Source organism: Phyllobates terribilis, unplaced genomic scaffold (assembly GCF_046119375.1).
Source record: "Phyllobates terribilis strain yellow unplaced genomic scaffold, ASM4611937v1 Scaffold_268__1_contigs__length_2594270, whole genome shotgun sequence".
NCBI lineage: Eukaryota > Metazoa > Chordata > Amphibia > Anura > Dendrobatidae > Phyllobates > Phyllobates terribilis.
This window is the reverse complement of record NW_027363028.1, coordinates 1,171,211-1,177,481: the sequence shown is the minus strand read 5'-3', so window position 1 is coordinate 1,177,481 and position 6,271 is coordinate 1,171,211. Positions and strand designations below refer to the sequence as shown.

Here is a 6,271-nt window from a genome sequence, read left to right as displayed (position 1 = left end):
TCAAAATTTTGGAGTAGAGATCTTAAACACATACCTCCCCTCCGTGTCAGAGTGTTTCTACAATAGTATGCAGCAGTGATCTGTGGTGGCCTATACTCAGCACCTTAGACTTCGAAACAGCATTTTTCTGGGACGCCAAGATGAATAATATCTGTTAGAAAACTGAGGTACAGTATATGATCGCCTCTAAAGTGTGACTCCTGAAGAAAGAGAAAATGTACGTGCTGTTTATGCCTATGATAAAACACTTGAGCTCTTTTCTCTGGAACATTAAGTCCTCTGACATTTAATGAGCAAGTTTTCAGTTGTGTCATATTACAGTTATATGAAAAAGTTTGGGCACCCCTATTAATCTTAAGATTTTATAAAAATTGGTGTTTTTGCAGCAGCTATTTCAGTTTGATATATGTAATAACTGTTGGACACAGTAATGTTTCTGCCTTGAAATGAGGTTTATTGTACTAACAGAAAATGTGCAATCTGCATTCAAACAAAATTTGACAGGTGCATAAGTATGGGCATCCTTATCATTTTCTTGTTTTAAATACTCCTACCTACTTTTTACTGACTTACTAAAGCACTTTTTTTGGTTTTGTAACCTCATTGAGCTTTGAACTTCATAGCCAGGTGTATGCAATCATGAGAAAAGCTACTTAAAGTGGCCACTTGCAAGTTGTTCTCCTGTTTGAATCTCCTCAAAACAACTGTAAAATGATCTGAAAACAAAGTTTATTCAACATAGTTGTTCAGGGGAAGGATACAAAAAGCTGTCTCAGAGATTTAACCTGTCAGTTTCCACTGGGAGGAACATAATAAGGAAATGGAATAACACAGGGACAGTTCTTGTTAAGGCCAGAAGTGGCAGGCCAAGAAAAACATAAGAAAGGCAGAGAAGAAGAATGGTGAGATCAGTCAAGGACAATCCTCAGACCACCTCCATAGAGCTGCAGCATCAACGTGCTGCAGATAGTGTCACTGTGCATCGGTCAACTATACAACGCACTTAGCACAAGGAGAAGCTGTATGGGAGAGTGATGCGAAAGAAGCCATTTCTGCAAGCACGCCACAAACAGAGTCGGCTGAGGTATGCAAAAGCACATTTGGAGAAGCCAATTTCTTTTTGGAAGAAGGTCCTGTGGACTGATGAAACCAAGATTGAGTTGTTTGGTCATACAAAAAGGCGTTATGCATGGCGGCAAAAAAACACAGCATTCCAAGAAAAACACTTGCTACCCACAGTAAAATTTGGTGGAGGTTCCATCATGCTTTGGGGCCGTGTGGCCAATGCCGGCACCGGGAATCTTGTTAAAGTTGAAGGACGCAAGGATTCCACTCAGTATCAGCAGATTCTGGACAATAATGTTCAAGAATCAGTGACAAAGTTGATGTTACACAGGGGATGGATCTTTCAGCAAGACAATGATCCAAAACACCGCTCCAAATCTACTCAGGCATTCATGCAGAGGAACAATTACAATGTTCTGGAATGGCCATCCCAGTCCCCAGACCTGAATATCATTGAACATCTGTGGGATCAGTTGAAGAGGGCTGTCCATGCTCAGCGACCATCAAACTTAACTGAACTGGAATTGTTTTGTAAAGCGGAATGGTTAAAAATACCTTCATCCAGGATCCAGGAAATCATTAAAAGCTACAGGAAGCGACTAGAGGCTGTTATTTTTGCAAAAGGAGGATCTACTAAATATTAATGTCACTTTTCTGGTGAGGTGCCCATACTTATGCACCTGTCAAATTTTGTTTGAATGCAGATTGCACATTTTCTGTTAGTACAATAAACCTCATTTCAAGGCAGAAACATTACTGTGTCCAACAGTTATTACATATATCAAACTGAAATAGCTGTTGCAAAAAACACCAATTTTTATAAAACATTAAGCTTAAGATTAAAAGGGGTGCCCAAACTTTTTCATATAACTGTATATGAAAAAAAGGGGGAGGGGAGGAGAGAAAGATTAAGAGAGGAAGTATAGACAGTAGATAGTAACGTCTACCTCTCAGTGTCTAAGAAGTATAGATTATGAATATATCGAAACAGTAGGAAATTGCGAAACAAGCAGATCCCAATGCAAGTCCCTAACTGGGGGTTGTCTTTACATCCGTAAGTCAAACCTTCAGTCCTAGGCTTCCTATTAGTGGGAACCATGGAATACATAGCGAGTAAAGTAATACAGTCTGATATTACAGTAATATAATGTGAAGTCAACTTAAATGCCGTTCTAAGATATGAACGGAGACATTATGTATAGCGGAGGAGTGGCACCTAATGCTCTATTTACATATATCTTATTATATGCTTAAAGAAATAAGTAAGCATCGGCAAACTGTCTCTCATCAGGGAAGACAAGATTCATTTCAGGAGCTCATATGATTGGCAGGTTCCTTTCCCATCTGGCTGCATCACCATAAAGTTCCTGATCCATTGAACGCCTTCTGTGATGTGCTGGAACTCTCTGGGGCAATGGTGGAGCAGGTGGCCAGTCAGATATATGGATTCTGGGAATGTCCAGGACATCACAGAAAGGTCTCGTCACTTTGATCTTTCAAAGTATACAATGTTCCATTTTTTTTGGACCTGCAGCTGGAAAGGGTACCGCAGAAGTACATCAGGCCATTTTCCCGGATGGCATCAAGTAGTGGTTTCAATACCCTTCTTTTAGCAAGTGTCATTCAGGATAGACATGTGAGCAATTATATGCGTTTTCCATTGAAATCACCAGGACCCAACTCCGCTGCTTTCCTCACTACGGCCTCTTACATTGAAAAAAATGTATGTGACAGATAATGTCCCTTGGATGCTCAGGATCTGAACCATAATAGCCTAATGTATGGTGCGCCCTGTCGGTCTCCAGCTCCTTATCAATAGGATCACCAAGGATATTATTGATTAATGTCAATAGTGTTGGCATAATCACTTGAGCATTGATGCTTTCAGGTATACACCTTATCCAGATATTATTGTGATTTTCATGGTCATCAACCAAATTAAACAGACTGTTTATTTATGAGCATTTTGATGGCCTCTAACTTGGACGACATTATCCTCTAATCCCTGTACCTTGTCAGTAAGCTGTGACAGGATAGAAGTGAGGGAATGTATTTCAGTTTTCTATGTGGTCTCCAGCATTTGTACATATTGCTGCATCTATTGTTTAGTAGGGATAGACGCAATATGAAATACAAATCAATTATGGCGTTCTCCATATCAGAACCTCTGTGGCTGGGGGGTAATTGTCCCTGTGAAGCAAGCACTGCTCAGTATGTGGGTTTCGGTGAGAATACAGGGAGATTTATGGAGCTGTCTGGCATCATGAGGGTTAAGACTGCTTCTTGCTGAGATGAGGCAGTAATAGCTCTGGAGCAGGAAGATAAGACCTTCCATAAGAAATTGCATACCAGACATGCTGACGGAGGTGGAGGACCTCAGATTAACCTCCGATCTCATCTTTCTTTCCTATATCAGACGTCATGTTTGAGGCTGTAAATTGCTTATAATTCCCCCAGGAACATGGTCTGAAGAGAGTGCTCTCAGTGTGTGCGTTCTCTCGGTGCTATGTCCATGCCATGGCCTTCCTGTTGATGTTCAAAACATCCAAAGGTGGCGTTGATTAGGAGCAGGATTGTGTGATGTAACAACCTTATGTGAGCACTGGAAACACAAGTTGTGACACCAATGGAACGGTGCCAGAATGGGAGGTGCGTATGATTGTTTTTTATTTTAACATGGCCAAACATGAGGAATGAGAAGGAGTCGTCCTAGTAGTGGAAAACCCCTTTAAAAAGATACAATTTTAGATTAGAATGAAAAACGCCTCTCCCCTGTGTGACTTCTCTGAAGTTTAAAAAAAGTTGATTTCCAAGGAAACCATTTCCCACATTAAGAACATAAAAATGTCTTCTCTCATGTGTCTGTACTTTGGTGACTAAGAAGTGATGATTTGTTCACAAAACATTTTCCACATTCTGAACATAAAAAGGCTTCTCCCTTCTATGAGTTCTCTGATGCTTGTTAAGAGATGATTTCTCAGCAAAACATTTCTCACATTCTGAACATGAAAAGGGCTTCTCCCCTGTGTGAGTTCTCTGGTGATTAACCAAAACTGACTTCTGGATAAAACATTTCTCACATTCTGAACAAGAAAAAGGCTTCTCCCCTGTGTGAGTTCTCTGGTGATTAACCAAAACTGACTTCTGGCTAAAACATTTTCCACATTCTGAACAAGAAAAAGGCTTCTCCCCTGTGTGAGTTCTCTGGTGATTAACCAAAGCAGATTTCTGGCTAAAACATTTTCCACATTCTGAACAAGAAAAAGGCTTCTCCCCTGTGTGGGTTCTCTGGTGTTTAACCAAATCTGATTTCCGGCGAAAACATTTTCCACATTCTGAACAAGAAAAAGTCTTCTCCCCTGTGTGAGTTCTCTGGTGATTAACTAAAGCTGATTTATGGTTAAAACATTTCCCACATTCTAAACATGAAAAAGTCTTCTCCCCTGTGTGAGTTCTCTGGTGACTAACCAAAGCTGATTTATGGCTAAAACATTTCCCACATTCTAAACATGAAAAAGGCTTTTCCCTTGTATGAGTTCTCTGATGCTTGTTAAGAGTTGATTTATCAGCATAACATTTTCCACATTCTGAACAGGAAAAAGGCTTCTCCCCTGTGTGAGTTCTCTGGTGTATAACTAAACCTGATTTCCGGCTAAAACATTTCCCACATTCTGAACAGGAAAAAGGCTTCTCCCCTGTGTGAGTTATCTTATGTCTGATAAAACTTGATTTCAGCTGTCCCTCTGATCTCCTGGTACAGTCATCTGGCAAGAATAAAACCAATCATTATTTATGAATAACATATCCTTAAAATTTATATTGATGAATATTTCTACTTAAACGCTTTTCAAAAATGCACTTTATGTAAAAGTATCATTATCTACCAAGAAAACATCGCAGAAAAATCAACCTTACCAACACCAATCAGATAACAAATGCACTAGCAATTTAGTGTTTGTTGGGTGTACTGGGGTGTCTGTCCATGTGGGGTGCACTTATATAGTGCTGGACAGCCCCCCTGATCTAATAGTATGGGCATCATCACTATCCTAAGCCAGACACTGCATCACACCTACCTGTGTGACTGGCGTCCTATGCAAGCTTCATCTGTGAGCATCTTTAATACTAGGCAACCACCCTCTCCATGAATTGGTAGGTTTGTGAGTGGTTGCTCCATAAGTATTTTGCACCTGCGTTGCCCCCACCTTTATCATAGGGGTCTGCGGCATCCTGTAGCATTTGTTATATGATTTGGTGTTAGTAAGGCTGTATCTTTTTCTGTGATTTTTTTAAAATTTTGCCCTATGTTAGCCGTCATTATTCACCAAGACAATAACAGTTCACAGTCTAATAGAAAACCTCATAGGATGAACCAGTGGAGCGTAGTGTTCAACTGTTTGTTAATTCTGCCTCCCAAATATGGAATAAAAAGCCACCAAACAATGTTATGTAGGGGAAATAATACCAATAAAAACTTCTACTCATCTCACAAAAAACAAGACCACACTCAGAATCCATGTATTTGACATTACTATAGTGAGAAGAACCCACTTAATTTATGGTGTGTGTCTCCTGGAGCACAATCTGGGCACAATGTGTTGGGTAATAAAAGGATATATTTGTAATTTTCAATCTTCAACATCCACTGCGTGCTAATTTCTGAAAAGTGCCTGTGGAGTCAAAATAGTCACTACTCCTATAGATTATTTCCCTGAGGGTTATAATTTCCAAAATGGAGTCACTTTATGGGGATTTCTACTGCTCTGGTTTTCTGCAATTTGGTCACATTAGGGCTTCTGTAAATGGTGGGTCCCATCTCCTCTGGGATCTGCTCCTGGGACGTCTGCTTCTCTCACCAGGAGCCGCCTTATTCATCCTGCAGGCGGCGCTGGTGATGGAGGAGACGTCGGAACCAGAAGCTTTGGGTGGTGCAGGCTCTGTCCAGCCAGTAAGATTAGGATGCCTGGGACCAGTAGTACCATCCAGTCTTGCAGTATGGGTGTGTGTGCTATCCAGCTGAAGTAATCTGCTCCCTGCTTCAGCCAACTGGACAGCACCACACCCTACTAAAGCTGGAAGCATATTGCCGGAAGCTGCCAGATACAGCCATGTTCTCCTCTGGTTCAGTCCTCTGTGCTCAGCTCTCGGCTTGTGTATTTTTCTCCTGTTGTGACCTCGGCCCATTTACTGACTACTCTTGTGTCTT

General features: G+C 40.9%; 1 pseudogene; it reads right to left on the bottom strand.

Annotated features, from left to right (window-relative positions):
* Positions 1-1,915: 1,915 nt before the first annotated feature.
* The window catches only part of LOC141219414 (uncharacterized), a 45,234-nt pseudogene continuing 40,878 nt past the window's right edge, over positions 1,916-6,271 (bottom strand).